The sequence below is a fragment of the Staurois parvus genome, unplaced genomic scaffold (assembly GCF_062004578.1).
Source record: "Staurois parvus isolate SC_StPar_1 unplaced genomic scaffold, SC_StPar_1.0 ptg000025l, whole genome shotgun sequence".
NCBI classification, from domain to species: domain Eukaryota; kingdom Metazoa; phylum Chordata; class Amphibia; order Anura; family Ranidae; genus Staurois; species Staurois parvus.
Window position 1 is genome coordinate 11076927 of NW_028317821.1, and position 25355 is coordinate 11102281.

Here is a 25355-nt window from a genome sequence, read left to right on the forward strand (position 1 = left end):
CGGCTTGCCGACCACTGAATCATTAGATTCTAATGATTGGTCTATTTGTGAGCCGAAGCCACATGTTACAGATGAAATTGGAATTTTTCCCACGGCACACCAGACAATATCTCACGGCACACTAGTGTGCCGCGGCACAGTGGTTGAAAAACGCTGGTGTAGTGGTTATCACGTTCGCCTCACACGCGAAAGGTCCCCGGTTCGAAACCGGGCAGAAACAATGCTTACCTTTAACTTTTTCCCGCATAGGTTGACTCAACACTTGTCCCACGCCTTTCCCGTGTAACAGCCGTACGTGAAATTTGCACATCTCCGTCAGAGTTTCCGTGCATTCCCCACAATGTCAGTTCTTCATCTCCTGGAGTGTGAGTTGACAAGGAGTACTTGAAAACCCTTGCTTGAAGCTTTTAGGTGAGCTGGTTATCTTGTCCCACACAGGGAAATTTTCACTGCAGACCCTATGTGAGTTGAGCAGCAAAACCTGCTGCCTATTGCTCTAAGTGTTTAGATATACTTACTTTCTGGACCCAAAGGCAATGGGAATGTGGACTTTGGCTCTCCTGCCTAGTCAGCTGACCTGGAAAACCTGAAGACCATTGGTGTATATCTTCAGCTGAGCTGTTGAGAAACAGGTGTAGAAAAGCTAGAGCTGACGTATATGACTCCCAGTTTCTTGGCAGTAGCGGCTGTTTTGAGAATGTTTTAATCTGCAAGGAAGGTAAAGGAAACTCAAGCTATGAAAAAACCAGAAACAAAAAGTAACCCACGAGGTGACCAGTGCTTCCGACCTCACGTCCGAAAGCAGGCAGCCGTGGTGGGTTTCTGTAGTGTAGTGGTTATCACGTTCGCCTAACACGCGAAAGGTCCCCGGTTCGAAACCGGGCAGAAACACAATGCACCTCGTTTGTGCTTTTAGCCACAGTCTACGCCGCTTTCCGCTGCTTTTTTCACCCATTGTACTTTAGCATAGACTTTCAGGTTGGAAGACACAAAAAAAATCCCAAGATTAGGTTTCTGTAGTGTAGTGGTTGTCACGTTCGCCTTACACGCGAAAGGTCCCCAGTTCGAAACCGGGCAGAAACACAATGCACCTCATTTGTGCTTTTAGCCACAGTCTACGCCACTTTCCTCTGCTTTTTTCACCCATTGTACTTTAGCATAGACCTACAGCTTGGAAGACACAAAAACTAGCAAGAATGGGTTTCTGTAGTGTAGTGGTTATCACGTTCGCCTCACACGCGAAAGGTCCCCGGTTCTAAACCGGGCAGAAACAATGCTTACCTTTAACTTTTTCCTGCATAGGTTGACTCAACACTTGTCCCACGCCTTACCCGTGTAACAGCCGTACGTGAAATTTGCACATCTCCGTCAGAGTTTCCGTGCATTCCCCACAATGTCAGTTCTTCATCTCCTGGAGTGTGAGTTGACAAGGAGTACTTGAAAACCCTTGCTTGAAGCTTTTAGGTGAGCTGGTTATCTTGTCCCACACAGGGAAATTTTCACTGCAGACCCTATGTGAGTTGAGCAGCAAAACCTGCTGCCTATTGCTCTAAGTGTTTAGATATACTTACTTTCTGGACCCAAAGGCAATGGGAATGTGGACTTTGGCTCTCCTGCCTAGTCAGCTGACCTGGAAAACCTGAAGACCATTGGTGTATATCTTCAGCTGAGCTGTTGAGAAACAGGTGTAGAAAAGCTAGAGCTGACGTATATGACTCACAGTTTCTTGGCAGTAGCGGCTGTTTTGAGAATGTTTTAATCTGCAAGGAAGGTAAAGGAAACTCAAGCTATGAAAAAACCAGAAACAAAAAGTAACCCATGAGGTGACCAGTGCTTCCGACCTCACGTCCGAAAGCAGGCAGCCGTGGTGGGTTTCTGTAGTGTAGTGGTTATCACGTTCGCCTAACACGCGAAAGGTCCCCGGTTCGAAACCGGGCAGAAACACAATGCACCTCGTTTGTGCTTTTAGCCACAGTCTACGCCGCTTTCCTCTGCTTTTTTCACCCATTGTACTTTAGCATAGACCTACAGCTTGGAAGACACAAAAACTAGCAAGAAAGGGTTTCTGTAGTGTAGTGGTTATCACGTTCGCCTCACACACGAAAGGTCCCCGGTTTGAAACCGGGCAGAAACAATGCTTACCTTTAACTTTTTCCCGCATAGGTTGACTCAACACTTGTCCCACGCCTTTCCCGTGTAACAGCCGTACGTGAAAGTTGCACATCTCCGTCAGAGTTTCCGTGCATTCCCCACAATGTCAGTTCTTCATCTCCTGGAGTGTGAGTTGACAAGGAGTACTTGAAAACCCTTGCTTGAAGCTTTTAGGTGAGCTGGTTATCTTGTCCCACACAGGGAAATTTTCACTGCAGACCCTATGTGAGTTGAGCAGCAAAACCTGCTGCCTATTGCTCTAAGTGTTTAGATATACTTACTTTCTGGACCCAAAGGCAATGGGAATGTGGACTTTGGCTCTCCTGCCTAGTCAGCTGACCTGGAAAACCTGAAGACCATTGGTGTATATCTTCAGCTGAGCTGTTGAGAAACAGGTGTAGAAAAGCTAGAGCTGACGTATATGACTCACAGTTTCTTGGCAGTAGCGGCTGTTTTGAGAATGTTTTAATCTGCAAGGAAGGTAAAGGAAACTCAAGCTATGAAAAAACCAGAAACAAAAAGTAACCCACGAGGTGACCAGTGCTTCCGACCTCACGTCCGAAAGCAGGCAGCCGTGGTGGGTTTCTGTAGTGTAGTGGTTATCACGTTCGCCTAACACGCAAAAGGTCCCCGGTTCGAAACCGGGCAGAAACACAATGCACCTCGTTTGTGCTTTTAGCCACAGTCTACGCCGCTTTCCGCTACTTTTTTCACCCATTGTACTTTAGCATAGACTTTCAGGTTGGAAGACACGAAAAAATCCCAAGATTAGGTGTCTGTAGTGTAGTGGTTATCACGTTCGCCTTACACGCGAAAGGTCCCCGGTTTCAAACCGGGCAGAAACACAATGCACCTCGTTTGTGCTTTTAGCCACAGTCTACGCCGCTTTCCTCTGCTTTTTTCATCCATTGTACTTTAGCATAGACCTACAGCTTGGAAGACACAAAAACTAGCAAGAAAGGGTTTCTGTAGTGTAGTGGTTATCACGTTCGCCTCACACGCGAAAGGTCCCCGGTTCGAAACCGGGCAGAAACAATGCTTACCTTTAACTTTTTCCCGCATAGGTTGACTCAACACTTGTCCCACGCCTTTCCCGTGTAACAGCCGTACGTGAAATTTGCACATCTCCGTCAGAGTTTCCGTGCATTCCCCACAATGTCAGTTCTTCATCTCCTGGAGTGTGAGTTGACAAGGAGTACTTGAAAACCCTTGCTTGAAGCTTTTAGGTGAGCTGGTTATCTTGTCCCACACAGGGAAATTTTCACTGCAGACCCTATGTGAGTTGAGCAGCAAAACCTGCTGCCTATTGCTCTAAGTGTTTAGATATACTTACTTTCTGGACCCAAAGGCAATGGGAATGTGGACTTTGGCTCTCCTGCCTAGTCAGCTGACCTGGAAAACCTGAAGACCATTGGTGTATATCTTCAGCTGAGCTGTTGAGAAACAGGTGTAGAAAAGCTAGAGCTGACGTATATGACTCACAGTTTCTTGGCAGTAGCGGCTGTTTTGAGAATGTTTTAATCTGCAAGGAAGGTAAAGGAAACTCAAGCTATGAAAAAACCAGAAACAAAAAGTAACCCACGAGGTGACCAGTGCTTCCGACCTCACGTCCGAAAGCAGGCAGCCGTGGTGGGTTTCTGTAGTGTAGTGGTTATCACGTTCGCCTAACACGCGAAAGGTCCCCGGTTCGAAACCGGGCAGAAACACAATGCACCTCGTTTGTGCTTTTAGCCACAGTCTACGCCGCTTTCCGCTGCTTTTTTCACCCATTGTACTTTAGCATAGACTTTCAGGTTGGAAGACACAAAAAAAATCCCAAGATTAGGTTTCTGTAGTGTAGTGGTTGTCACGTTCGCCTTACACGCGAAAGGTCCCCAGTTCGAAACCGGGCAGAAACACAATGCACCTCATTTGTGCTTTTAGCCACAGTCTACGCCACTTTCCTCTGCTTTTTTCACCCATTGTACTTTAGCATAGACCTACAGCTTGGAAGACACAAAAACTAGCAAGAATGGGTTTCTGTAGTGTAGTGGTTATCACGTTCGCCTCACACGCGAAAGGTCCCCGGTTCTAAACCGGGCAGAAACAATGCTTACCTTTAACTTTTTCCTGCATAGGTTGACTCAACACTTGTCCCACGCCTTTCCCGTGTAACAGCCGTACGTGACATTTGCACATCTCCGTCAGAGTTTCCGTGCATTCCCCACAATGTCAGTTCTTCATCTCCTGGAGTGTGAGTTGACAAGGAGTACTTGAAAACCCTTGCTTGAAGCTTTTAGGTGAGCTGGTTATCTTGTCCCACACAGGGAAATTTTCACTGCAGACCCTATGTGAGTTGAGCAGCAAAACCTGCTGCCTATTGCTCTAAGTGTTTAGATATACTTACTTTCTGGACCCAAAGGCAATGGGAATGTGTACTTTGGCTCTCCTGCCTAGTCAGCTGACCTGGAAAACCTGAAGACCATTGGTGTATATCTTCAGCTGAGCTGTTGAGAAACAGGTGTAGAAAAGCTAGAGCTGACGTATATGACTCCCAGTTTCTTGGCAGTAGCAGCTGTTTTGAGAATGTTTTAATCTGCAAGGAAGGTAAAGGAAACTCAAGCTATGAAAAAACCAGAAACAAAAAGTAACCCACGAGGTGACCAGTGCTTCCGACCTCACGTCCGAAAGCAGGCAGCCGTGGTGGGTTTCTGTAGTGTAGTGGTTATCACGTTCGCCTAACACGCGAAAGGTCCCCGGTTCGAAACCGGGCAGAAACACAATGCACCTCGTTTGTGCTTTTAGCCACAGTCTACGCCGCTTTCCGCTGCTTTTTTCACCCATTGTACTTTAGCATAGACTTTCAGGTTGGAAGACACGAAGAAAATCCCAAGATTAGGTTTCTGTAGTGTAGTGGTTATCACGTTTGCCTTACACGCGAAAGGTCCCCGGTTCGAAACCGGGCAGAAACACAATGCACCTCGCTTGTGCTTTTAGCCACAGTCTACGCCGCTTTCCTCTGCTTTTTTCACCCATTGTACTTTAGCATAGACCTACAGCTTGGAAGACACAAAAACTAGCAAGAATGGGTTTCTGTAGTGTAGTGGTTATCACATTCGCCTCACACGCGAAAGGTCCCCGGTTCGAAACCAGGCAGAAACAATGCTTACCTTTAACTTTTTCCCGCATAGGTTGACTCAACACTTGTCCCACGCCTTTCCCGTGTAACAGCCGTACGTGAAATTTGCACATCTCCGTCAGAGTTTCCGTGCATTCCCCACAATGTCAGTTCTTCATCTCCTGGAGTGTGAGTTGACAAGGAGTACTTGAAAACCCTTGCTTGAAGCTTTTAGGTGAGCTGGTTATCTTGTCCCACACAGGGAAATTTTCACTGCAGACCCTATGTGAGTTGAGCAGCAAAACCTGCTGCCTATTGCTCTAAGTGTTTAGATATACTTACTTTCTGGACCCAAAGGCAATGGGAATGTGGACTTTGGCTCTCCTGCCTAGTCAGCTGACCTGGAAAACCTGAAGACCATTGGTGTATATCTTCAGCTGAGCTGTTGAGATACAGGTGTAGAAAAGCTAGAGCTGACGTATATGACTCCCAGTTTCTTGGCAGTAGCGGCTGTTTTGAGAATGTTTTAATCTGCAAGGAAGGTAAAGGAAACTCAAGCTATGAAAAAACCAGAAACAAAAGGTAACCCACGAGGTGACCAGTGCTTCCGACCTCACGTCCGAAAGCAGGCAGCCGTGGTGGGTTTCTGTAGTGTAGTGGTTATCACGTTCGCCTAACACGCGAAAGGTCCCCGGTTCGAAACCGGGCAGAAACACAATGCACCTCATTTGTTCTTTTAGCCACAGTCTGCGCCGCTTTCCGCTACTTTTTTCACCCATTGTACTTTAGCATAGACTTTCAGGTTGGAAGACACGAAAAAAATCCCAAGATTAGGTGTCTGTAGTGTAGTGGTTATCACGTTCGCCTTACACGCGAAAGGTCCCCGGTTCGAAACCGGGCAGAAACACAATGCACCTCGTTTGTGCTTTTAGCCACAGTCTACGCCGCTTTCCTCTGCTTTTTTCACCCATTGTACTTTAGCATAGACCTACAGCTTGGAAGACACAAAAACTAGCAAGAAAGGGTTTCTGTAGTGTAGTGGTTATCACGTTCGCCTCACACGCGAAAGGTCCCCGGTTCGAAACCGGGCAGAAACAATGCTTACCTTTAACTTTTTCCCGCATAGGTTGACTCAACACTTGTCCCACGCCTTTCCCGTGTAACAGCCGTACGTGAAATTTGCACATCTCCGTCAGAGTTTCCGTGCATTCCCCACAATGTCAGTTCTTCATCTCCTGGAGTGTGAGTTGACAAGGAGTACTTGAAAACCCTTGCTTGAAGCTTTTAGGTGAGCTGGTTATCTTGTCCCACACAGGGAAATTTTCACTGCAGACCCTATGTGAGTTGAGCAGCAAAACCTGCTGCCTATTGCTCTAAGTGTTTAGATATACTTACTTTCTGGACCCAAAGGCAATGGGAATGTGGACTTTGGCTCTCCTGCCTAGTCAGCTGACCTGGAAAACCTGAAGACCATTGGTGTATATCTTCAGCTGAGCTGTTGAGAAACAGGTGTAGAAAAGCTAGAGCTGACGTATATGACTCACAGTTTCTTGGCAGTAGCGGCTGTTTTGAGAATGTTTTAATCTGCAAGGAAGGTAAAGGAAACTCAAGCTATGAAAAAACCAGAAACAAAAAGTAACCCACGAGGTGACCAGTGCTTCCGACCTCACGTCCGAAAGCAGGCAGCCGTGGTGGGTTTCTGTAGTGTAGTGGTTATCACGTTCGCCTAACACGCGAAAGGTCCCCGGTTCGAAACCGGGCAGAAACACAATGCACCTCGTTTGTGCTTTTAGCCACAGTCTACGCCGCTTTCCGCTGATTTTTTCACCCATTGTACTTTAGCATAGACTTTCAGGTTGGAAGACACAAAAAAAATCCCAAGATTAGGTTTCTGTAGTGTAGTGGTTATCACGTTCGCCTTACACGCGAAAGGTCCCCAGTTCGAAACCGGGCAGAAACACAATGCACCTCATTTGTGCTTTTAGCCACAGTCTACGCCGCTTTCCTCTGCTTTTTTCACCCATTGTACTTTAGCATAGACCTACAGCTTGGAAGACACAAAAACTAGCAAGAATGGGTTTCTGTAGTGTAGTGGTTATCACGTTCGCCTCACACGCGAAAGGTCCCCGGTTCGAAACCGGGCAGAAACAATGCTTACCTTTAACTTTTTCCCGCATAGGTTGACTCAACACTTGTCCCACGCCTTTCCCGTGTAACAGCCGTACGTGAAATTTGCACATCTCCGTCAGAGTTTCCGTGCATTCCCCACAATGTCAGTTCTTCATCTCCTGGAGTGTGAGTTGACAAGGAGTACTTGAAAACCCTTGCTTGAAGCTTTTAGGTGAGCTGGTTATCTTGTCCCACACAGGGAAATTTTCACTGCAGACCCTATGTGAGTTGAGCAGCAAAACCTGCTGCCTATTGCTCTAAGTGTTTAGATATACTTACTTTCTGGACCCAAAGGCAATGGGAATGTGGACTTTGGCTCTCCTGCCTAGTCAGCTGACCTGGAAAACCTGAAGACCATTGGTGTATATCTTTAGCTGAGCTGTTGAGAAACAGGTGTAGAAAAGCTAGAGCTGACGTATATGACTCACAGTTTCTTGGCAGTAGCGGCTGTTTTGAGAATGTTTTAATCTGCAAGGAAGGTAAAGGAAACTCAAGCTATGAAAAAACCAGAAACAAAAAGTAACCCACGAGGTGACCAGTGCTTCCGACCTCACGTCCGAAAGCAGGCAGCCGTGGTGGGTTTCTGTAGTGTAGTGGTTATCACGTTCGCCTAACACGCGAAAGGTCCCCGGTTCGAAACCGGGCAGAAACACAATGCACCTCATTTGTTCTTTTAGCCACAGTCTGCGCCGCTTTCCGCTACTTTTTTCACCCATTGTACTTTAGCATAGACTTTCAGGTTGGAAGACACGAAAAAAATCCCAAGATTAGGTGTCTGTAGTGTAGTGGTTATCACGTTCGCCTTACACGCGAAAGGTCCCCGGTTCGAAACCGGGCAGAAACACAATGCACCTCGTTTGTGCTTTTAGCCACAGTCTACGCCGCTTTCCTCTGCTTTTTTCACCCATTGTACTTTAGCATAGACCTACAGCTTGGAAGACACAAAAACTAGCAAGAAAGGGTTTCTGTAGTGTAGTGGTTATCACGTTCGCCTCACACGCGAAAGGTCCCCGGTTCGAAACCGGGCAGAAACAATGCTTACCTTTAACTTTTTCCCGCATAGGTTGACTCAACACTTGTCCCACGCCTTTCCCGTGTAACAGCCGTACGTGAAATTTGCACATCTCCGTCAGAGTTTCCGTGCATTCCCCACAATGTCAGTTCTTCATCTCCTGGAGTGTGAGTTGACAAGGAGTACTTGAAAACCCTTGCTTGAAGCTTTTAGGTGAGCTGGTTATCTTGTCCCACACAGGGAAATTTTCACTGCAGACCCTATGTGAGTTGAGCAGCAAAACCTGCTGCCTATTGCTCTAAGTGTTTAGATATACTTACTTTCTGGACCCAAAGGCAATGGGAATGTGGACTTTGGCTCTCCTGCCTAGTCAGCTGACCTGGAAAACCTGAAGACCATTGGTGTATATCTTCAGCTGAGCTGTTGAGAAACAGGTGTAGAAAAGCTAGAGCTGACGTATATGACTCACAGTTTCTTGGCAGTAGCGGCTGTTTTGAGAATGTTTTAATCTGCAAGGAAGGTAAAGGAAACTCAAGCTATGAAAAAACCAGAAACAAAAAGTAACCCACGAGGTGACCAGTGCTTCCGACCTCACGTCCGAAAGCAGGCAGCCGTGGTGGGTTTCTGTAGTGTAGTGGTTATCACGTTCGCCTAACACGCGAAAGGTCCCCGGTTCGAAACCGGGCAGAAACACAATGCACCTCGTTTGTGCTTTTAGCCACAGTCTACGCCGCTTTCCGCTGCTTTTTTCACCCATTGTACTTTAGCATAGACTTTCAGGTTGGAAGACACAAAAAAAATCCCAAGATTAGGTTTCTGTAGTGTAGTGGTTGTCACGTTCGCCTTACACGCGAAAGGTCCCCAGTTCGAAACCGGGCAGAAACACAATGCACCTCATTTGTGCTTTTAGCCACAGTCTACGCCACTTTCCTCTGCTTTTTTCACCCATTGTACTTTAGCATAGACCTACAGCTTGGAAGACACAAAAACTAGCAAGAATGGGTTTCTGTAGTGTAGTGGTTATCACGTTCGCCTCACACGCGAAAGGTCCCCGGTTCTAAACCGGGCAGAAACAATGCTTACCTTTAACTTTTTCCTGCATAGGTTGACTCAACACTTGTCCCACGCCTTTCCCGTGTAACAGCCGTACGTGAAATTTGCACATCTCCGTCAGAGTTTCCGTGCATTCCCCACAATGTCAGTTCTTCATCTCCTGGAGTGTGAGTTGACAAGGAGTACTTGAAAACCCTTGCTTGAAGCTTTTAGGTGAGCTGGTTATCTTGTCCCACACAGGGAAATTTTCACTGCAGACCCTATGTGAGTTGAGCAGCAAAACCTGCTGCCTATTGCTCTAAGTGTTTAGATATACTTACTTTCTGGACCCAAAGGCAATGGGAATGTGGACTTTGGCTCTCCTGCCTAGTCAGCTGACCTGGAAAACCTGAAGACCATTGGTGTATATCTTCAGCTGAGCTGTTGAGAAACAGGTGTAGAAAAGCTAGAGCTGACGTATATGACTCCCAGTTTCTTGGCAGTAGCGGCTGTTTTGAGAATGTTTTAATCTGCAAGGAAGGTAAAGGAAACTCAAGCTATGAAAAAACCAGAAACAAAAAGTAACCCACGAGGTGACCAGTGCTTCCGACCTCACGTCCGAAAGCAGGCAGCCGTGGTGGGTTTCTGTAGTGTAGTGGTTATCACGTTCGCCTAACACGCAAAAGGTCCCCGGTTCGAAACCGGGCAGAAACACAATGCACCTCGTTTGTGCTTTTAGCCACAGTCTACGCCGCTTTCCTCTGCTTTTTTCACCCATTGTACTTTAGCATAGACTTTCAGGTTGGAAGACACAAAAAAAATCCCAAGATTAGGTTTCTGTAGTGTAGTGGTTATCACGTTCGCCTTACACGCGAAAGGTCCCCGGTTCGAAACCGGGCAGAAACACAATGCACCTCGTTTGTGGTTTTAGCCACAGTCTACGCCGCTTTCCTCTGCTTTTTTCACCCATTGTACTTTAGCATAGACCTACAGCTTGGAAGACACAAAAACTAGCAAGAAAGGGTTTCTGTAGTGTAGTGGTTATCACGTTCGCCTCACACGCGAAAGGTCCCCGGTTCGAAACCGGGCAGAAACAATGCTTACCTTTAACTTTTTCCCGCATAGGTTGACTCAACACTTGTCCCACGCCTTTCCCGTGTAACAGCCGTACGTGAAATTTGCACATCTCCGTCAGAGTTTCCGTGCATTCCCCACAATGTCAGTTCTTCATCTCCTGGAGTGTGAGTTGACAAGGAGTACTTGAAAACCCTTGCTTGAAGCTTTTAGGTGAGCTGGTTATCTTGTCCCACACAGGGAAATTTTCACTGCAGACCCTATGTGAGTTGAGCAGCAAAACCTGCTGCCTATTGCTCTAAGTGTTTAGATATACTTACTTTCTGGACCCAAAGGCAATGGGAATGTGGACTTTGGCTCTCCTGCCTAGTCAGCTGACCTGGAAAACCTGAAGACCATTGGTGTATATCTTCAGCTGAGCTGTTGAGAAACAGGTGTAGAAAAGCTAGAGCTGACGTATATGACTCACAGTTTCTTGGCAGTAGCGGCTGTTTTGAGAATGTTTTAATCTGCAAGGAAGGTAAAGGAAACTCAAGCTATGAAAAAACCAGAAACAAAAAGTAACCCACGAGGTGACCAGTGCTTCCGACCTCACGTCCGAAAGCAGGCAGCCGTGGTGGGTTTCTGTAGTGTAGTGGTTATCACGTTCGCCTAACACGCGAAAGGTCCCCGGTTCGAAACCGGGCAGAAACACAATGCACCTCGTTTGTGCTTTTAGCCACAGTCTACGCCGCTTTCCGCTGCTTTTTTCACCCATTGTACTTTAGCATAGACTTTCAGGTTGGAAGACACAAAAAAAATCCCAAGATTAGGTTTCTGTAGTGTAGTGGTTATCACGTTCGCCTTACACGCGAAAGGTCCCCAGTTCGAAACCGGGCAGAAACACAATGCACCTCATTTGTTCTTTTAGCCACAGTCTGCGCCGCTTTCCGCTACTTTTTTCACCCATTGTACTTTAGCATAGACTTTCAGGTTGGAAGACACGAAAAAAATCCCAAGATTAGGTGTCTGTAGTGTAGTGGTTATCACGTTCGCCTTACACGCGAAAGGTCCCCGGTTCGAAACCGGGCAGAAACACAATGCACCTCGTTTGTGCTTTTAGCCACAGTCTACGCCGCTTTCCTCTGCTTTTTTCACCCATTGTACTTTAGCATAGACCTACAGCTTGGAAGACACAAAATAGCAAGATAGGGTTTCTGTAGTGTAGTGGTTATCACATTCGCCTCACACGCGAAAGGTCCCCGGTTCGAAACCGGGCAGAAACAATGCTTACCTTTAACTTTTTCCCGCATAGGTTGACTCAACACTTGTCCCACGCCTTTCCCGTGTAACAGCCGTACGTGAAATTTGCACATCTCCGTCAGAGTTTCCGTGCATTCCCCACAATGTCAGTTCTTCATCTCCTGGAGTGTGAGTTGACAAGGAGTACTTGAAAACCCTTGCTTGAAGCTTTTAGGTGAGCTGGTTATCTTGTCCCACACAGGGAAATTTTCACTGCAGACCCTATGTGAGTTGAGCAGCAAAACCTGCTGCCTATTGCTCTAAGTGTTTAGATATACTTACTTTCTGGACCCAAAGGCAATGGGAATGTGGACTTTGGCTCTCCTGCCTAGTCAGCTGACCTGGAAAACCTGAAGACCATTGGTGTATATCTTCAGCTGAGCTGTTGAGAAACAGGTGTAGAAAAGCTAGAGCTGACGTATATGACTCACAGTTTCTTGGCAGTAGCGGCTGTTTTGAGAATGTTTTAATCTGCAAGGAAGGTAAAGGAAACTCAAGCTATGAAAAAACCAGAAACAAAAAGTAACCCACGAGGTGACCAGTGCTTCCGACCTCACGTCCGAAAGCAGGCAGCCGTGGTGGGTTTCTGTAGTGTAGTGGTTATCACGTTCGCCTAACACGCGAAAGGTCCCCGGTTCGAAACCGGGCAGAAACACAATGCACCTCGTTTGTGCTTTTAGCCACAGTCTACGCCGCTTTCCGCTGCTTTTTTCACCCATTGTACTTTAGCATAGACTTTCAGGTTGGAAGACACAAAAAAAATCCCAAGATTAGGTTTCTGTAGTGTAGTGGTTATCACGTTCGCCTTACACGCGAAAGGTCCCCGGTTCGAAACCGGGCAGAAACACAATGCACCTCATTTGTGCTTTTAGCCACAGTCTACGCCGCTTTCCTCTGCTTTTTTCACCCATTGTACTTTAGCATAGACCTACAGCTTGGAAGACACAAAAACTAGCAAGAATGGGTTTCTGTAGTGTAGTGGTTATCACGTTCGCCTCACACGCGAAAGGTCCCCGGTTCGAAACCGGGCAGAAACAATGCTTACCTTTAACTTTTTCCCGCATAGGTTGACTCAACACTTGTCCCACGCCTTTCCCGTGTAACAGCCGTACGTGAAATTTGCACATCTCCGTCAGAGTTTCCGTGCATTCCCCACAATGTCAGTTCTTCATCTCCTGGAGTGTGAGTTGACAAGGAGTACTTGAAAACCCTTGCTTGAAGCTTTTAGGTGAGCTGGTTATCTTGTCCCACACAGGGAAATTTTCACTGCAGACCCTATGTGAGTTGAGCAGCAAAACCTGCTGCCTATTGCTCTAAGTGTTTAGATATACTTACTTTCTGGACCCAAAGGCAATGGGAATGTGGACTTTGGCTCTCCTGCCTAGTCAGCTGACCTGGAAAACCTGAAGACCATTGGTGTATATCTTCAGCTGAGCTGTTGAGAAACAGGTGTAGAAAAGCTAGAGCTGACGTATATGACTCACAGTTTCTTGGCAGTAGCGGCTGTTTTGAGAATGTTTTAATCTGCAAGGAAGGTAAAGGAAACTCAAGCTATGAAAAAACCAGAAACAAAAAGTAACCCACGAGGTGACCAGTGCTTCCGACCTCACGTCCGAAAGCAGGCAGCCGTGGTGGGTTTCTGTAGTGTAGTGGTTATCACGTTCGCCTAACACGCGAAAGGTCCCCGGTTCGAAACCGGGCAGAAACACAATGCACCTCGTTTGTGCTTTTAGCCACAGTCTACGCCGCTTTCCGCTGCTTTTTTCACCCATTGTACTTTAGCATAGACTTTCAGGTTGGAAGACACAAAAAAAATCCCAAGATTAGGTTTCTGTAGTGTAGTGGTTATCACGTTCGCCTTACACGCGAAAGGTCCCCAGTTCGAAACCGGGCAGAAACACAATGCACCTCATTTGTTCTTTTAGCCACAGTCTGCGCCGCTTTCCGCTACTTTTTTCACCCATTGTACTTTAGCATAGACTTTCAGGTTGGAAGACACGAAAAAAATCCCAAGATTAGGTGTCTGTAGTGTAGTGGTTATCACGTTCGCCTTACACGCGAAAGGTCCCCGGTTCGAAACCGGGCAGAAACACAATGCACCTCGTTTGTGCTTTTAGCCACAGTCTACGCCGCTTTCCTCTGCTTTTTTCACCCATTGTACTTTAGCATAGACCTACAGCTTGGAAGACACAAAAACTAGCAAGAAAGGGTTTCTGTAGTGTAGTGGTTATCACATTCGCCTCACACGCGAAAGGTCCCCGGTTCGAAACCGGGCAGAAACAATGCTTACCTTTAACTTTTTCCCGCATAGGTTGACTCAACACTTGTCCCACGCCTTTCCCGTGTAACAGCCGTACGTGAAATTTGCACATCTCCGTCAGAGTTTCCGTGCATTCCCCACAATGTCAGTTCTTCATCTCCTGGAGTGTGAGTTGACAAGGAGTACTTGAAAACCCTTGCTTGAAGCTTTTAGGTGAGCTGGTTATCTTGTCCCACACAGGGAAATTTTCACTGCAGACCCTATGTGAGTTGAGCAGCAAAACCTGCTGCCTATTGCTCTAAGTGTTTAGATATACTTACTTTCTGGACCCAAAGGCAATGGGAATGTGGACTTTGGCTCTCCTGCCTAGTCAGCTGACCTGGAAAACCTGAAGACCATTGGTGTATATCTTCAGCTGAGCTGTTGAGAAACAGGTGTAGAAAAGCTAGAGCTGACGTATATGACTCACAGTTTCTTGGCAGTAGCGGCTGTTTTGAGAATGTTTTAATCTGCAAGGAAGGTAAAGGAAACTCAAGCTATGAAAAAACCAGAAACAAAAAGTAACCCACGAGGTGACCAGTGCTTCCGACCTCACGTCCGAAAGCAGGCAGCCGTGGTGGGTTTCTGTAGTGTAGTGGTTATCACGTTCGCCTAACACGCGAAAGGTCCCCGGTTCGAAACCGGGCAGAAACACAATGCACCTCGTTTGTGCTTTTAGCCACAGTCTACGCCGCTTTCCGCTGATTTTTTCACCCATTGTACTTTAGCATAGACTTTCAGGTTGGAAGACACAAAAAAAATCCCAAGATTAGGTTTCTGTAGTGTAGTGGTTATCACGTTCGCCTTACACGCGAAAGGTCCCCAGTTCGAAACCGGGCAGAAACACAATGCACCTCATTTGTGCTTTTAGCCACAGTCTACGCCGCTTTCCTCTGCTTTTTTCACCCATTGTACTTTAGCATAGACCTACAGCTTGGAAGACACAAAAACTAGCAAGAATGGGTTTCTGTAGTGTAGTGGTTATCACGTTCGCCTCACACGCGAAAGGTCCCCGGTTCGAAACCGGGCAGAAACAATGCTTACCTTTAACTTTTTCCCGCATAGGTTGACTCAACACTTGTCCCACGCCTTTCCCGTGTAACAGCCGTACGTGAAATTTGCACATCTCCGTCAGAGTTTCCGTGCATTCCCCACAATGTCAGTTCTTCATCTCCTGGAGTGTGAGTTGACAAGGAGTACTTGAAAACCCTTGCTTGAAGCTTTTAGGTGAGCTGGTTATCTTGTCCCACACAGGGAAATTTTCACTGCAGACCCTATGTGAGTTGAGCAGCAAAACCTGCTGCCTATTGCTCTAAGTGTTTAGATATACTTACTTTCTGGACCCAAAGGCAATGGGAATGTGGACTTTGGCTCTCCTGCCTAGTCAGCTGACCTGGAAAACCTGAAGACCATTGGTGTATATCTTTAGCTGAGCTGTTGAGAAACAGGTGTAGAAAAGCTAGAGCTGACGTATATGACTCACAGTTTCTTGGCAGTAGCGGCTGTTTTGAGAATGTTTTAATCTGCAAGGAAGGTAAAGGAAACTCAAGCTATGAAAAAACCAGAAACAAAAAGTAACCCACGAGGTGACCAGTGCTTCCGACCTCACGTCCGAAAGCAGGCAGCCGTGGTGGGTTTCTGTAGTGTAGTGGTTATCACGTTCGCCTAACACGCGAAAGGTCCCCGGTTCGAAACCGGGCAGAAACACAATGCACCTCATTTGTTCTTTTAGCCACAGTCTGCGCCGCTTTCCGCTACTTTTTTCACCCATTGTACTTTAGCATAGACTTTCAGGTTGGAAGACACGAAAAAAATCCCAAGATTAGGTGTCTGTAGTGTAGTGGTTATCACGTTCGCCTTACACGCGAAAGGTCCCCGGTTCGAAACCGGGCAGAAACACAATGCACCTCGTTTGTGCTTTTAGCCACAGTCTACGCCGCTTTCCTCTGCTTTTTTCACCCATTGTACTTTAGCATAGACCTACAGCTTGGAAGACACAAAAACTAGCAAGAAAGGGTTTCTGTAGTGTAGTGGTTATCACGTTCGCCTCACACGCGAAAGGTCCCCGGTTCGAAACCGGGCAGAAACAATGCTTACCTTTAACTTTTTCCCGCATAGGTTGACTCAACACTTGTCCCACGCCTTTCCCGTGTAACAGCCGTACGTGAAATTTGCACATCTCCGTCAGAGTTTCCGTGCATTCCCCACAATGTCAGTTCTTCATCTCCTGGAGTGTGAGTTGACAAGGAGTACTTGAAAACCCTTGCTTGAAGCTTTTAGGTGAGCTGGTTATCTTGTCCCACACAGGGAAATTTTCACTGCAGACCCTATGTGAGTTGAGCAGCAAAACCTGCTGCCTATTGCTCTAAGTGTTTAGATATACTTACTTTCTGGACCCAAAGGCAATGGGAATGTGGACTTTGGCTCTCCTGCCTAGTCAGCTGACCTGGAAAACCTGAAGACCATTGGTGTATATCTTCAGCTGAGCTGTTGAGAAACAGGTGTAGAAAAGCTAGAGCTGACGTATATGACTCACAGTTTCTTGGCAGTAGCGGCTGTTTTGAGAATGTTTTAATCTGCAAGGAAGGTAAAGGAAACTCAAGCTATGAAAAAACCAGAAACAAAAAGTAACCCACGAGGTGACCAGTGCTTCCGACCTCACGTCCGAAAGCAGGCAGCCGTGGTGGGTTTCTGTAGTGTAGTGGTTATCACGTTCGCCTAACACGCGAAAGGTCCCCGGTTCGAAACCGGGCAGAAACACAATGCACCTCGTTTGTGCTTTTAGCCACAGTCTACGCCGCTTTCCGCTGCTTTTTTCACCCATTGTACTTTAGCATAGACTTTCAGGTTGGAAGACACAAAAAAAATCCCAAGATTAGGTTTCTGTAGTGTAGTGGTTGTCACGTTCGCCTTACACGCGAAAGGTCCCCAGTTCGAAACCGGGCAGAAACACAATGCACCTCATTTGTGCTTTTAGCCACAGTCTACGCCACTTTCCTCTGCTTTTTTCACCCATTGTACTTTAGCATAGACCTACAGCTTGGAAGACACAAAAACTAGCAAGAATGGGTTTCTGTAGTGTAGTGGTTATCACGTTCGCCTCACACGCGAAAGGTCCCCGGTTCTAAACCGGGCAGAAACAATGCTTACCTTTAACTTTTTCCTGCATAGGTTGACTCAACACTTGTCCCACGCCTTTCCCGTGTAACAGCCGTACGTGAAATTTGCACATCTCCGTCAGAGTTTCCGTGCATTCCCCACAATGTCAGTTCTTCATCTCCTGGAGTGTGAGTTGACAAGGAGTACTTGAAAACCCTTGCTTGAAGCTTTTAGGTGAGCTGGTTATCTTGTCCCACACAGGGAAATTTTCACTGCAGACCCTATGTGAGTTGAGCAGCAAAACCTGCTGCCTATTGCTCTAAGTGTTTAGATATACTTACTTTCTGGACCCAAAGGCAATGGGAATGTGGACTTTGGCTCTCCTGCCTAGTCAGCTGACCTGGAAAACCTGAAGACCATTGGTGTATATCTTCAGCTGAGCTGTTGAGAAACAGGTGTAGAAAAGCTAGAGCTGACGTATATGACTCCCAGTTTCTTGGCAGTAGCGGCTGTTTTGAGAATGTTTTAATCTGCAAGGAAGGTAAAGGAAACTCAAGCTATGAAAAAACCAGAAACAAAAAGTAACCCACGAGGTGACCAGTGCTTCCGACCTCACGTCCGAAAGCAGGCAGCCGTGGTGGGTTTCTGTAGTGTAGTGGTTATCACGTTCGCCTAACACGCAAAAGGTCCCCGGTTCGAAACCGGGCAGAAACACAATGCACCTCGTTTGTGCTTTTAGCCACAGTCTACGCCGCTTTCCTCTGCTTTTTTCACCCATTGTACTTTAGCATAGACTTTCAGGTTGGAAGACACAAAAAAAATCCCAAGATTAGGTTTCTGTAGTGTAGTGGTTATCACGTTCGCCTTACACGCGAAAGGTCCCCGGTTCGAAACCGGGCAGAAACACAATGCACCTCGTTTGTGGTTTTAGCCACAGTCTACGCCGCTTTCCTCTGCTTTTTTCACCCATTGTACTTTAGCATAGACCTACAGCTTGGAAGACACAAAAACTAGCAAGAAAGGGTTTCTGTAGTGTAGTGGTTATCACGTTCGCCTCACACGCGAAAGGTCCCCGGTTCGAAACCGGGCAGAAACAATGCTTACCTTTAACTTTTTCCCGCATAGGTTGACTCAACACTTGTCCCACGCCTTTCCCGTGTAACAGCCGTACGTGAAATTTGCACATCTCCGTCAGAGTTTCCGTGCATTCCCCACAATGTCAGTTCTTCATCTCCTGGAGTGTGAGTTGACAAGGAGTACTTGAAAACCCTTGCTTGAAGCTTTTAGGTGAGCTGGTTATCTTGTCCCACACAGGGAAATTTTCACTGCAGACCCTATGTGAGTTGAGCAGCAAAACCTGCTGCCTATTGCTCTAAGTGTTTAGATATACTTACTTTCTGGACCCAAAGGCAATGGGAATGTGGACTTTGGCTCTCCTGCCTAGTCAGCTGACCTGGAAAACCTGAAGACCATTGGTGTATATCTTCAGCTGAGCTGTTGAGAAACAGGTGTAGAAAAGCTAGAGCTGACGTATATGACTCACAGTTTCTTGGCAGTAGCGGCTGTTTTGAGAATGTTTTAATCTGCAAGGAAGGTAAAGGAAACTCAAGCTATGAAAAAACCAGAAACAAAAAGTAACCCACGAGGTGACCAGTGCTTCCGACCTCACGTCCGAAAGCAGGCAGCCGTGGTGGGTTTCTGTAGTGTAGTGGTTATCACGTTCGCCTAACACGCGAAAGGTCCCCGGTTCGAAACCGGGCAGAAACACAATGCACCTCGTTTGTGCTTTTAGCCACAGTCTACGCCGCTTTCCGCTGCTTTTTTCACCCATTGTACTTTAGCATAGACTTTCAGGTTGGAAGACACAAAAAAAATCCCAAGATTAGGTTTCTGTAGTGTAGTGGTTATCACGTTCGCCTTACACGCGAAAGGTCCCCAGTTCGAAACCGGGCAGAAACACAATGCACCTCATTTGTTCTTTTAGCCACAGTCTGCGCCGCTTTCCGCTACTTTTTTCACCCATTGTACTTTAGCATAGACTTTCAGGTTGGAAGACACGAAAAAAATCCCAAGATTAGGTGTCTGTAGTGTAGTGGTTATCACGTTCGCCTTACACGCGAAAGGTCCCCGGTTCGAAACCGGGCAGAAACACAATGCACCTCGTTTGTGCTTTTAGCCACAGTCTACGCCGCTTTCCTCTGCTTTTTTCACCCATTGTACTTTAGCATAGACCTACAGCTTGGAAGACACAAAAACTAGCAAGAAAGGGTTTCTGTAGTGTAGTGGTTATCACATTCGCCTCACACGCGAAAGGTCCCCGGTTCGAAACCGGGCAGAAACAATGCTTACCTTTAACTTTTTCCCGCATAGGTTGACTCAACACTTGTCCCACGCCTTTCCCGTGTAACAGCCGTACGTGAAATTTGCACATCTCCGTCAGAGTTTCCGTGCATTCCCCACAATGTCAGTTCTTCATCTCCTGGAGTGTGAGTTGACGTACTTGAAAACCCTTGCTTGAAGCTTTTAGGTGAGCTGGTTATCTTGTCCCACACAGGGAAATTTTCACTGCAGACCCTATGTGAGTTGAGCAGCAAAACCTGCTGCCTATTGCTCTAAGTGTTTAGATATACTTACTTTCTGGACCCAAAGGCAATGGGAATGTGGACTTTGGCTCTCCTGCCTAGTCAGCTGACCTGGAAAACCTGAAGACCATTGGTGTATATCTTCAGCTGAGCTGTTGAGAAACAGGTGTAGAAAAGCTAGAGCTGACGTATATGACTCACAGTTTCTTGGCAGTAGCGGCTGTTTTGAGAATGTTTTAATCTGCAAGGAAGGTAAAGGAAACTCAAGCTATGAAAAAACCAGAAACAAAAAGTAACCCACGAGGTGACCAGTGCTTCCGACCTCACGTCCGAAAGCAGGCAGCCGTGGTGGGTTTCTGTAGTGTAGTGGTTATCACGTTCGCCTAACACGCGAAAGGTCCCCGGTTCGAAACCGGGCAGAAACACAATGCACCTCGTTTGTGCTTTTAGCCACAGTCTACGCCGCTTTCCGCTGCTTTTTTCACCCATTGTACTTTAGCATAGACTTTCAGGTTGGAAGACACAAAAAAAATCCCAAGATTAGGTTTCTGTAGTGTAGTGGTTATCACGTTCGCCTTACACGCGAAAGGTCCCCAGTTCGAAACCGGGCAGAAACACAATGCACCTCATTTGTGCTTTTAGCCACAGTCTACGCCGCTTTCCTCTGCTTTTTTCACCCATTGTACTTTAGCATAGACCTACAGCTTGGAAGACACAAAAACTAGCAAGAATGGGTTTCTGTAGTGTAGTGGTTATCACGTTCGCCTCACACGCGAAAGGTCCCCGGTTCGAAACCGGGCAGAAACAATGCTTACCTTTAACTTTTTCCCGCATAGGTTGACTCAACACTTGTCCCACGCCTTTCCCGTGTAACAGCCGTACGTGAAATTTGCACATCTCCGTCAGAGTTTCCGTGCATTCCCCACAATGTCAGTTCTTCATCTCCTGGAGTGTGAGTTGACAAGGAGTACTTGAAAACCCTTGCTTGAAGCTTTTAGGTGAGCTGGTTATCTTGTCCCACACAGGGAAATTTTCACTGCAGACCCTATGTGAGTTGAGCAGCAAAACCTGCTGCCTATTGCTCTAAGTGTTTAGATATACTTACTTTCTGGACCCAAAGGCAATGGGAATGTGGACTTTGGCTCTCCTGCCTAGTCAGCTGACCTGGAAAACCTGAAGACCATTGGTGTATATCTTCAGCTGAGCTGTTGAGAAACAGGTGTAGAAAAGCTAGAGCTGACGTATATGACTCACAGTTTCTTGGCAGTAGCGGCTGTTTTGAGAATGTTTTAATCTGCAAGGAAGGTAAAGGAAACTCAAGCTATGAAAAAACCAGAAACAAAAAGTAACCCACGAGGTGACCAGTGCTTCCGACCTCACGTCCGAAAGCAGGCAGCCGTGGTGGGTTTCTGTAGTGTAGTGGTTATCACGTTCGCCTAACACGCGAAAGGTCCCCGGTTCGAAACCGGGCAGAAACACAATGCACCTCATTTGTTCTTTTAGCCACAGTCTGCGCCGCTTTCCGCTACTTTTTTCACCCATTGTACTTTAGCATAGACTTTCAGGTTGGAAGACACGAAAAAAATCCCAAGATTAGGTGTCTGTAGTGTAGTGGTTATCACGTTCGCCTTACACGCGAAAGGTCCCCGGTTCGAAACCGGGCAGAAACACAATGCACCTCGTTTGTGCTTTTAGCCACAGTCTACGCCGCTTTCCTCTGCTTTTTTCACCCATTGTACTTTAGCATAGACCTACAGCTTGGAAGACACAAAAACTAGCAAGAAAGGGTTTCTGTAGTGTAGTGGTTATCACATTCGCCTCACACGCGAAAGGTCCCCGGTTCGAAACCGGGCAGAAACAATGCTTACCTTTAACTTTTTCCCGCATAGGTTGACTCAACACTTGTCCCACGCCTTTCCCGTGTAACAGCCGTACGTGAAATTTGCACATCTCCGTCAGAGTTTCCGTGCATTCCCCACAATGTCAGTTCTTCATCTCCTGGAGTGTGAGTTGACAAGGAGTACTTGAAAACCCTTGCTTGAAGCTTTTAGGTGAGCTGGTTATCTTGTCCCACACAGGGAAATTTTCACTGCAGACCCTATGTGAGTTGAGCAGCAAAACCTGCTGCCTATTGCTCTAAGTGTTTAGATATACTTACTTTCTGGACCCAAAGGCAATGGGAATGTGGACTTTGGCTCTCCTGCCTAGTCAGCTGACCTGGAAAACCTGAAGACCATTGGTGTATATCTTCAGCTGAGCTGTTGAGAAACAGGTGTAGAAAAGCTAGAGCTGACGTATATGACTCACAGTTTCTTGGCAGTAGCGGCTGTTTTGAGAATGTTTTAATCTGCAAGGAAGGTAAAGGAAACTCAAGCTATGAAAAAACCAGAAACAAAAAGTAACCCACGAGGTGACCAGTGCTTCCGACCTCACGTCCGAAAGCAGGCAGCCGTGGTGGGTTTCTGTAGTGTAGTGGTTATCACGTTCGCCTAACACGCGAAAGGTCCCCGGTTCGAAACCGGGCAGAAACACAATGCACCTCGTTTGTGCTTTTAGCCACAGTCTACGCCGCTTTCCGCTGCTTTTTTCACCCATTGTACTTTAGCATAGACTTTCAGGTTGGAAGACACAAAAAAAATCCCAAGATTAGGTTTCTGTAGTGTAGTGGTTATCACGTTCGCCTTACACGCGAAAGGTCCCCAGTTCGAAACCGGGCAGAAACACAATGCACCTCATTTGTGCTTTTAGCCACAGTCTACGCCGCTTTCCTCTGCTTTTTTCACCCATTGTACTTTAGCATAGACCTACAGCTTGGAAGACACAAAAACTAGCAAGAATGGGTTTCTGTAGTGTAGTGGTTATCACGTTCGCCTCACACGCGAAAGGTCCCCGGTTCGAAACCGGGCAGAAACAATGCTTACCTTTAACTTTTTCCCGCATAGGTTGACTCAACACTTGTCCCACGCCTTTCCCGTGTAACAGCCGTACGTGAAATTTGCACATCTCCGTCAGAGTTTCCGTGCATTCCCCACAATGTCAGTTCTTCATCTCCTGGAGTGTGAGTTGACAAGGAGTACTTGAAAACCCTTGCTTGAAGCTTTTAGGTGAGCTGGTTATCTTGTCCCACACAGGGAAATTTTCACTGCAGACCCTATGTGAGTTGAGCAGCAAAACCTGCTGCCTATTGCTCTAAGTGTTTAGATATACTTACTTTCTGGACCCAAAGGCAATGGGAATGTGGACTTTGGCTCTCCTGCCTAGTCAGCTGACCTGGAAAACCTGAAGACCATTGGTGTATATCTTTAGCTGAGCTGTTGAGAAACAGGTGTAGAAAAGCTAGAGCTGACGTATATGACTCACAGTTTCTTGGCAGTAGCGGCTGTTTTGAGAATGTTTTAATCTGCAAGGAAGGTAAAGGAAACTCAAGCTATGAAAAAACCAGAAACAAAAAGTAACCCACGAGGTGACCAGTGCTTCCGACCTCACGTCCGAAAGCAGGCAGCCGTGGTGGGTTTCTGTAGTGTAGTGGTTATCACGTTCGCCTAACACGCGAAAGGTCCCCGGTTCGAAACCGGGCAGAAACACAATGCACCTCATTTGTTCTTTTAGCCACAGTCTGCGCCGCTTTCCGCTACTTTTTTCACCCATTGTACTTTAGCATAGACTTTCAGGTTGGAAGACACGAAAAAAATCCCAAGATTAGGTGTCTGTAGTGTAGTGGTTATCACGTTCGCCTTACACGCGAAAGGTCCCCGGTTCGAAACCGGGCAGAAACACAATGCACCTCGTTTGTGCTTTTAGCCACAGTCTACGCCGCTTTCCTCTGCTTTTTTCACCCATTGTACTTTAGCATAGACCTACAGCTTGGAAGACACAAAAACTAGCAAGAAAGGGTTTCTGTAGTGTAGTGGTTATCACGTTCGCCTCACACGCGAAAGGTCCCCGGTTCGAAACCGGGCAGAAACAATGCTTACCTTTAACTTTTTCCCGCATAGGTTGACTCAACACTTGTCCCACGCCTTTCCCGTGTAACAGCCGTACGTGAAATTTGCACATCTCCGTCAGAGTTTCCGTGCATTCCCCACAATGTCAGTTCTTCATCTCCTGGAGTGTGAGTTGACAAGGAGTACTTGAAAACCCTTGCTTGAAGCTTTTAGGTGAGCTGGTTATCTTGTCCCACACAGGGAAATTTTCACTGCAGACCCTATGTGAGTTGAGCAGCAAAACCTGCTGCCTATTGCTCTAAGTGTTTAGATATACTTACTTTCTGGACCCAAAGGCAATGGGAATGTGGACTTTGGCTCTCCTGCCTAGTCAGCTGACCTGGAAAACCTGAAGACCATTGGTGTATATCTTCAGCTGAGCTGTTGAGAAACAGGTGTAGAAAAGCTAGAGCTGACGTATATGACTCACAGTTTCTTGGCAGTAGCGGCTGTTTTGAGAATGTTTTAATCTGCAAGGAAGGTAAAGGAAACTCAAGCTATGAAAAAACCAGAAACAAAAAGTAACCCACGAGGTGACCAGTGCTTCCGACCTCACGTCCGAAAGCAGGCAGCCGTGGTGGGTTTCTGTAGTGTAGTGGTTATCACGTTCGCCTAACACGCGAAAGGTCCCCGGTTCGAAACCGGGCAGAAACACAATGCACCTCGTTTGTGCTTTTAGCCACAGTCTACGCCGCTTTCCGCTGCTTTTTTCACCCATTGTACTTTAGCATAGACTTTCAGGTTGGAAGACACAAAAAAAATCCCAAGATTAGGTTTCTGTAGTGTAGTGGTTGTCACGTTCGCCTTACACGCGAAAGGTCCCCAGTTCGAAACCGGGCAGAAACACAATGCACCTCATTTGTGCTTTTAGCCACAGTCTACGCCACTTTCCTCTGCTTTTTTCACCCATTGTACTTTAGCATAGACCTACAGCTTGGAAGACACAAAAACTAGCAAGAATGGGTTTCTGTAGTGTAGTGGTTATCACGTTCGCCTCACACGCGAAAGGTCCCCGGTTCTAAACCGGGCAGAAACAATGCTTACCTTTAACTTTTTCCTGCATAGGTTGACTCAACACTTGTCCCACGCCTTTCCCGTGTAACAGCCGTACGTGAAATTTGCACATCTCCGTCAGAGTTTCCGTGCATTCCCCACAATGTCAGTTCTTCATCTCCTGGAGTGTGAGTTGACAAGGAGTACTTGAAAACCCTTGCTTGAAGCTTTTAGGTGAGCTGGTTATCTTGTCCCACACAGGGAAATTTTCACTGCAGACCCTATGTGAGTTGAGCAGCAAAACCTGCTGCCTATTGCTCTAAGTGTTTAGATATACTTACTTTCTGGACCCAAAGGCAATGGGAATGTGGACTTTGGCTCTCCTGCCTAGTCAGCTGACCTGGAAAACCTGAAGACCATTGGTGTATATCTTCAGCTGAGCTGTTGAGAAACAGGTGTAGAAAAGCTAGAGCTGACGTATATGACTCCCAGTTTCTTGGCAGTAGCGGCTGTTTTGAGAATGTTTTAATCTGCAAGGAAGGTAAAGGAAACTCAAGCTATGAAAAAACCAGAAACAAAAAGT

The 25355-nt window shown here is 46.7% G+C and overlaps 72 non-coding genes across 72 annotated transcripts; all 72 read left to right on the forward strand.

Moving 5' to 3' along the window:
- Positions 1–152: 152 nt before the first annotated feature.
- TRNAV-CAC (transfer RNA valine (anticodon CAC)) lies at positions 153–220 on the forward strand. The gene has a single exon. It is a non-coding gene; the product is annotated as a tRNA-Val (tRNA).
- Positions 221–818: 598 nt separating this feature from the next.
- On the forward strand, positions 819–891 carry TRNAV-AAC (transfer RNA valine (anticodon AAC)). The gene has a single exon. It is a non-coding gene; the product is annotated as a tRNA-Val (tRNA).
- A 119-nt stretch (positions 892–1010) lies between these two features.
- On the forward strand, positions 1011–1083 carry TRNAV-UAC (transfer RNA valine (anticodon UAC)). The gene has a single exon. It is a non-coding gene; the product is annotated as a tRNA-Val (tRNA).
- A 117-nt stretch (positions 1084–1200) lies between these two features.
- TRNAV-CAC (transfer RNA valine (anticodon CAC)) lies at positions 1201–1273 on the forward strand. The gene has a single exon. It is a non-coding gene; the product is annotated as a tRNA-Val (tRNA).
- A 598-nt stretch (positions 1274–1871) lies between these two features.
- TRNAV-AAC (transfer RNA valine (anticodon AAC)) lies at positions 1872–1944 on the forward strand. The gene has a single exon. It is a non-coding gene; the product is annotated as a tRNA-Val (tRNA).
- Positions 1945–2061: 117 nt separating this feature from the next.
- On the forward strand, positions 2062–2134 carry TRNAV-CAC (transfer RNA valine (anticodon CAC)). Its single transcript has one exon. It is a non-coding gene; the product is annotated as a tRNA-Val (tRNA).
- A 598-nt stretch (positions 2135–2732) lies between these two features.
- On the forward strand, positions 2733–2805 carry TRNAV-AAC (transfer RNA valine (anticodon AAC)). Its single transcript has one exon. It is a non-coding gene; the product is annotated as a tRNA-Val (tRNA).
- Positions 2806–2923: 118 nt separating this feature from the next.
- TRNAV-UAC (transfer RNA valine (anticodon UAC)) lies at positions 2924–2996 on the forward strand. The gene has a single exon. It is a non-coding gene; the product is annotated as a tRNA-Val (tRNA).
- Positions 2997–3113: 117 nt separating this feature from the next.
- Positions 3114–3186, forward strand: TRNAV-CAC (transfer RNA valine (anticodon CAC)). The gene has a single exon. It is a non-coding gene; the product is annotated as a tRNA-Val (tRNA).
- A 598-nt stretch (positions 3187–3784) lies between these two features.
- On the forward strand, positions 3785–3857 carry TRNAV-AAC (transfer RNA valine (anticodon AAC)). Its single transcript has one exon. It is a non-coding gene; the product is annotated as a tRNA-Val (tRNA).
- A 119-nt stretch (positions 3858–3976) lies between these two features.
- TRNAV-UAC (transfer RNA valine (anticodon UAC)) lies at positions 3977–4049 on the forward strand. The gene has a single exon. It is a non-coding gene; the product is annotated as a tRNA-Val (tRNA).
- A 117-nt stretch (positions 4050–4166) lies between these two features.
- Positions 4167–4239, forward strand: TRNAV-CAC (transfer RNA valine (anticodon CAC)). Its single transcript has one exon. It is a non-coding gene; the product is annotated as a tRNA-Val (tRNA).
- Positions 4240–4837: 598 nt separating this feature from the next.
- Positions 4838–4910, forward strand: TRNAV-AAC (transfer RNA valine (anticodon AAC)). The gene has a single exon. It is a non-coding gene; the product is annotated as a tRNA-Val (tRNA).
- A 119-nt stretch (positions 4911–5029) lies between these two features.
- Positions 5030–5102, forward strand: TRNAV-UAC (transfer RNA valine (anticodon UAC)). Its single transcript has one exon. It is a non-coding gene; the product is annotated as a tRNA-Val (tRNA).
- A 117-nt stretch (positions 5103–5219) lies between these two features.
- Positions 5220–5292, forward strand: TRNAV-CAC (transfer RNA valine (anticodon CAC)). The gene has a single exon. It is a non-coding gene; the product is annotated as a tRNA-Val (tRNA).
- A 598-nt stretch (positions 5293–5890) lies between these two features.
- Positions 5891–5963, forward strand: TRNAV-AAC (transfer RNA valine (anticodon AAC)). The gene has a single exon. It is a non-coding gene; the product is annotated as a tRNA-Val (tRNA).
- Positions 5964–6082: 119 nt separating this feature from the next.
- On the forward strand, positions 6083–6155 carry TRNAV-UAC (transfer RNA valine (anticodon UAC)). Its single transcript has one exon. It is a non-coding gene; the product is annotated as a tRNA-Val (tRNA).
- Positions 6156–6272: 117 nt separating this feature from the next.
- Positions 6273–6345, forward strand: TRNAV-CAC (transfer RNA valine (anticodon CAC)). The gene has a single exon. It is a non-coding gene; the product is annotated as a tRNA-Val (tRNA).
- A 598-nt stretch (positions 6346–6943) lies between these two features.
- TRNAV-AAC (transfer RNA valine (anticodon AAC)) lies at positions 6944–7016 on the forward strand. Its single transcript has one exon. It is a non-coding gene; the product is annotated as a tRNA-Val (tRNA).
- A 119-nt stretch (positions 7017–7135) lies between these two features.
- Positions 7136–7208, forward strand: TRNAV-UAC (transfer RNA valine (anticodon UAC)). The gene has a single exon. It is a non-coding gene; the product is annotated as a tRNA-Val (tRNA).
- Positions 7209–7325: 117 nt separating this feature from the next.
- Positions 7326–7398, forward strand: TRNAV-CAC (transfer RNA valine (anticodon CAC)). The gene has a single exon. It is a non-coding gene; the product is annotated as a tRNA-Val (tRNA).
- A 598-nt stretch (positions 7399–7996) lies between these two features.
- Positions 7997–8069, forward strand: TRNAV-AAC (transfer RNA valine (anticodon AAC)). Its single transcript has one exon. It is a non-coding gene; the product is annotated as a tRNA-Val (tRNA).
- A 119-nt stretch (positions 8070–8188) lies between these two features.
- Positions 8189–8261, forward strand: TRNAV-UAC (transfer RNA valine (anticodon UAC)). The gene has a single exon. It is a non-coding gene; the product is annotated as a tRNA-Val (tRNA).
- A 117-nt stretch (positions 8262–8378) lies between these two features.
- On the forward strand, positions 8379–8451 carry TRNAV-CAC (transfer RNA valine (anticodon CAC)). Its single transcript has one exon. It is a non-coding gene; the product is annotated as a tRNA-Val (tRNA).
- Positions 8452–9049: 598 nt separating this feature from the next.
- On the forward strand, positions 9050–9122 carry TRNAV-AAC (transfer RNA valine (anticodon AAC)). The gene has a single exon. It is a non-coding gene; the product is annotated as a tRNA-Val (tRNA).
- A 119-nt stretch (positions 9123–9241) lies between these two features.
- On the forward strand, positions 9242–9314 carry TRNAV-UAC (transfer RNA valine (anticodon UAC)). The gene has a single exon. It is a non-coding gene; the product is annotated as a tRNA-Val (tRNA).
- Positions 9315–9431: 117 nt separating this feature from the next.
- On the forward strand, positions 9432–9504 carry TRNAV-CAC (transfer RNA valine (anticodon CAC)). The gene has a single exon. It is a non-coding gene; the product is annotated as a tRNA-Val (tRNA).
- A 598-nt stretch (positions 9505–10102) lies between these two features.
- Positions 10103–10175, forward strand: TRNAV-AAC (transfer RNA valine (anticodon AAC)). Its single transcript has one exon. It is a non-coding gene; the product is annotated as a tRNA-Val (tRNA).
- Positions 10176–10294: 119 nt separating this feature from the next.
- TRNAV-UAC (transfer RNA valine (anticodon UAC)) lies at positions 10295–10367 on the forward strand. The gene has a single exon. It is a non-coding gene; the product is annotated as a tRNA-Val (tRNA).
- A 117-nt stretch (positions 10368–10484) lies between these two features.
- TRNAV-CAC (transfer RNA valine (anticodon CAC)) lies at positions 10485–10557 on the forward strand. Its single transcript has one exon. It is a non-coding gene; the product is annotated as a tRNA-Val (tRNA).
- A 598-nt stretch (positions 10558–11155) lies between these two features.
- Positions 11156–11228, forward strand: TRNAV-AAC (transfer RNA valine (anticodon AAC)). The gene has a single exon. It is a non-coding gene; the product is annotated as a tRNA-Val (tRNA).
- Positions 11229–11347: 119 nt separating this feature from the next.
- On the forward strand, positions 11348–11420 carry TRNAV-UAC (transfer RNA valine (anticodon UAC)). Its single transcript has one exon. It is a non-coding gene; the product is annotated as a tRNA-Val (tRNA).
- Positions 11421–11539: 119 nt separating this feature from the next.
- Positions 11540–11612, forward strand: TRNAV-UAC (transfer RNA valine (anticodon UAC)). Its single transcript has one exon. It is a non-coding gene; the product is annotated as a tRNA-Val (tRNA).
- Positions 11613–11727: 115 nt separating this feature from the next.
- On the forward strand, positions 11728–11800 carry TRNAV-CAC (transfer RNA valine (anticodon CAC)). Its single transcript has one exon. It is a non-coding gene; the product is annotated as a tRNA-Val (tRNA).
- A 598-nt stretch (positions 11801–12398) lies between these two features.
- Positions 12399–12471, forward strand: TRNAV-AAC (transfer RNA valine (anticodon AAC)). Its single transcript has one exon. It is a non-coding gene; the product is annotated as a tRNA-Val (tRNA).
- A 119-nt stretch (positions 12472–12590) lies between these two features.
- Positions 12591–12663, forward strand: TRNAV-UAC (transfer RNA valine (anticodon UAC)). The gene has a single exon. It is a non-coding gene; the product is annotated as a tRNA-Val (tRNA).
- Positions 12664–12780: 117 nt separating this feature from the next.
- TRNAV-CAC (transfer RNA valine (anticodon CAC)) lies at positions 12781–12853 on the forward strand. The gene has a single exon. It is a non-coding gene; the product is annotated as a tRNA-Val (tRNA).
- A 598-nt stretch (positions 12854–13451) lies between these two features.
- Positions 13452–13524, forward strand: TRNAV-AAC (transfer RNA valine (anticodon AAC)). Its single transcript has one exon. It is a non-coding gene; the product is annotated as a tRNA-Val (tRNA).
- Positions 13525–13643: 119 nt separating this feature from the next.
- Positions 13644–13716, forward strand: TRNAV-UAC (transfer RNA valine (anticodon UAC)). The gene has a single exon. It is a non-coding gene; the product is annotated as a tRNA-Val (tRNA).
- Positions 13717–13835: 119 nt separating this feature from the next.
- Positions 13836–13908, forward strand: TRNAV-UAC (transfer RNA valine (anticodon UAC)). The gene has a single exon. It is a non-coding gene; the product is annotated as a tRNA-Val (tRNA).
- A 117-nt stretch (positions 13909–14025) lies between these two features.
- On the forward strand, positions 14026–14098 carry TRNAV-CAC (transfer RNA valine (anticodon CAC)). Its single transcript has one exon. It is a non-coding gene; the product is annotated as a tRNA-Val (tRNA).
- A 598-nt stretch (positions 14099–14696) lies between these two features.
- Positions 14697–14769, forward strand: TRNAV-AAC (transfer RNA valine (anticodon AAC)). Its single transcript has one exon. It is a non-coding gene; the product is annotated as a tRNA-Val (tRNA).
- Positions 14770–14888: 119 nt separating this feature from the next.
- Positions 14889–14961, forward strand: TRNAV-UAC (transfer RNA valine (anticodon UAC)). The gene has a single exon. It is a non-coding gene; the product is annotated as a tRNA-Val (tRNA).
- A 117-nt stretch (positions 14962–15078) lies between these two features.
- Positions 15079–15151, forward strand: TRNAV-CAC (transfer RNA valine (anticodon CAC)). The gene has a single exon. It is a non-coding gene; the product is annotated as a tRNA-Val (tRNA).
- Positions 15152–15749: 598 nt separating this feature from the next.
- On the forward strand, positions 15750–15822 carry TRNAV-AAC (transfer RNA valine (anticodon AAC)). Its single transcript has one exon. It is a non-coding gene; the product is annotated as a tRNA-Val (tRNA).
- Positions 15823–15941: 119 nt separating this feature from the next.
- TRNAV-UAC (transfer RNA valine (anticodon UAC)) lies at positions 15942–16014 on the forward strand. The gene has a single exon. It is a non-coding gene; the product is annotated as a tRNA-Val (tRNA).
- Positions 16015–16131: 117 nt separating this feature from the next.
- On the forward strand, positions 16132–16204 carry TRNAV-CAC (transfer RNA valine (anticodon CAC)). Its single transcript has one exon. It is a non-coding gene; the product is annotated as a tRNA-Val (tRNA).
- A 598-nt stretch (positions 16205–16802) lies between these two features.
- On the forward strand, positions 16803–16875 carry TRNAV-AAC (transfer RNA valine (anticodon AAC)). The gene has a single exon. It is a non-coding gene; the product is annotated as a tRNA-Val (tRNA).
- A 119-nt stretch (positions 16876–16994) lies between these two features.
- On the forward strand, positions 16995–17067 carry TRNAV-UAC (transfer RNA valine (anticodon UAC)). Its single transcript has one exon. It is a non-coding gene; the product is annotated as a tRNA-Val (tRNA).
- Positions 17068–17184: 117 nt separating this feature from the next.
- Positions 17185–17257, forward strand: TRNAV-CAC (transfer RNA valine (anticodon CAC)). The gene has a single exon. It is a non-coding gene; the product is annotated as a tRNA-Val (tRNA).
- Positions 17258–17855: 598 nt separating this feature from the next.
- On the forward strand, positions 17856–17928 carry TRNAV-AAC (transfer RNA valine (anticodon AAC)). The gene has a single exon. It is a non-coding gene; the product is annotated as a tRNA-Val (tRNA).
- A 119-nt stretch (positions 17929–18047) lies between these two features.
- TRNAV-UAC (transfer RNA valine (anticodon UAC)) lies at positions 18048–18120 on the forward strand. The gene has a single exon. It is a non-coding gene; the product is annotated as a tRNA-Val (tRNA).
- A 117-nt stretch (positions 18121–18237) lies between these two features.
- On the forward strand, positions 18238–18310 carry TRNAV-CAC (transfer RNA valine (anticodon CAC)). The gene has a single exon. It is a non-coding gene; the product is annotated as a tRNA-Val (tRNA).
- A 598-nt stretch (positions 18311–18908) lies between these two features.
- On the forward strand, positions 18909–18981 carry TRNAV-AAC (transfer RNA valine (anticodon AAC)). Its single transcript has one exon. It is a non-coding gene; the product is annotated as a tRNA-Val (tRNA).
- A 119-nt stretch (positions 18982–19100) lies between these two features.
- On the forward strand, positions 19101–19173 carry TRNAV-UAC (transfer RNA valine (anticodon UAC)). The gene has a single exon. It is a non-coding gene; the product is annotated as a tRNA-Val (tRNA).
- A 119-nt stretch (positions 19174–19292) lies between these two features.
- Positions 19293–19365, forward strand: TRNAV-UAC (transfer RNA valine (anticodon UAC)). Its single transcript has one exon. It is a non-coding gene; the product is annotated as a tRNA-Val (tRNA).
- A 117-nt stretch (positions 19366–19482) lies between these two features.
- TRNAV-CAC (transfer RNA valine (anticodon CAC)) lies at positions 19483–19555 on the forward strand. Its single transcript has one exon. It is a non-coding gene; the product is annotated as a tRNA-Val (tRNA).
- A 593-nt stretch (positions 19556–20148) lies between these two features.
- On the forward strand, positions 20149–20221 carry TRNAV-AAC (transfer RNA valine (anticodon AAC)). The gene has a single exon. It is a non-coding gene; the product is annotated as a tRNA-Val (tRNA).
- Positions 20222–20340: 119 nt separating this feature from the next.
- On the forward strand, positions 20341–20413 carry TRNAV-UAC (transfer RNA valine (anticodon UAC)). Its single transcript has one exon. It is a non-coding gene; the product is annotated as a tRNA-Val (tRNA).
- A 117-nt stretch (positions 20414–20530) lies between these two features.
- TRNAV-CAC (transfer RNA valine (anticodon CAC)) lies at positions 20531–20603 on the forward strand. Its single transcript has one exon. It is a non-coding gene; the product is annotated as a tRNA-Val (tRNA).
- Positions 20604–21201: 598 nt separating this feature from the next.
- TRNAV-AAC (transfer RNA valine (anticodon AAC)) lies at positions 21202–21274 on the forward strand. The gene has a single exon. It is a non-coding gene; the product is annotated as a tRNA-Val (tRNA).
- Positions 21275–21393: 119 nt separating this feature from the next.
- On the forward strand, positions 21394–21466 carry TRNAV-UAC (transfer RNA valine (anticodon UAC)). Its single transcript has one exon. It is a non-coding gene; the product is annotated as a tRNA-Val (tRNA).
- A 117-nt stretch (positions 21467–21583) lies between these two features.
- Positions 21584–21656, forward strand: TRNAV-CAC (transfer RNA valine (anticodon CAC)). The gene has a single exon. It is a non-coding gene; the product is annotated as a tRNA-Val (tRNA).
- Positions 21657–22254: 598 nt separating this feature from the next.
- TRNAV-AAC (transfer RNA valine (anticodon AAC)) lies at positions 22255–22327 on the forward strand. The gene has a single exon. It is a non-coding gene; the product is annotated as a tRNA-Val (tRNA).
- Positions 22328–22446: 119 nt separating this feature from the next.
- Positions 22447–22519, forward strand: TRNAV-UAC (transfer RNA valine (anticodon UAC)). Its single transcript has one exon. It is a non-coding gene; the product is annotated as a tRNA-Val (tRNA).
- Positions 22520–22636: 117 nt separating this feature from the next.
- On the forward strand, positions 22637–22709 carry TRNAV-CAC (transfer RNA valine (anticodon CAC)). The gene has a single exon. It is a non-coding gene; the product is annotated as a tRNA-Val (tRNA).
- A 598-nt stretch (positions 22710–23307) lies between these two features.
- TRNAV-AAC (transfer RNA valine (anticodon AAC)) lies at positions 23308–23380 on the forward strand. Its single transcript has one exon. It is a non-coding gene; the product is annotated as a tRNA-Val (tRNA).
- A 119-nt stretch (positions 23381–23499) lies between these two features.
- TRNAV-UAC (transfer RNA valine (anticodon UAC)) lies at positions 23500–23572 on the forward strand. The gene has a single exon. It is a non-coding gene; the product is annotated as a tRNA-Val (tRNA).
- A 117-nt stretch (positions 23573–23689) lies between these two features.
- Positions 23690–23762, forward strand: TRNAV-CAC (transfer RNA valine (anticodon CAC)). The gene has a single exon. It is a non-coding gene; the product is annotated as a tRNA-Val (tRNA).
- A 598-nt stretch (positions 23763–24360) lies between these two features.
- TRNAV-AAC (transfer RNA valine (anticodon AAC)) lies at positions 24361–24433 on the forward strand. The gene has a single exon. It is a non-coding gene; the product is annotated as a tRNA-Val (tRNA).
- Positions 24434–24552: 119 nt separating this feature from the next.
- On the forward strand, positions 24553–24625 carry TRNAV-UAC (transfer RNA valine (anticodon UAC)). The gene has a single exon. It is a non-coding gene; the product is annotated as a tRNA-Val (tRNA).
- Positions 24626–24742: 117 nt separating this feature from the next.
- TRNAV-CAC (transfer RNA valine (anticodon CAC)) lies at positions 24743–24815 on the forward strand. Its single transcript has one exon. It is a non-coding gene; the product is annotated as a tRNA-Val (tRNA).
- The last annotated feature ends 540 nt before the right edge of the window (positions 24816–25355 follow it).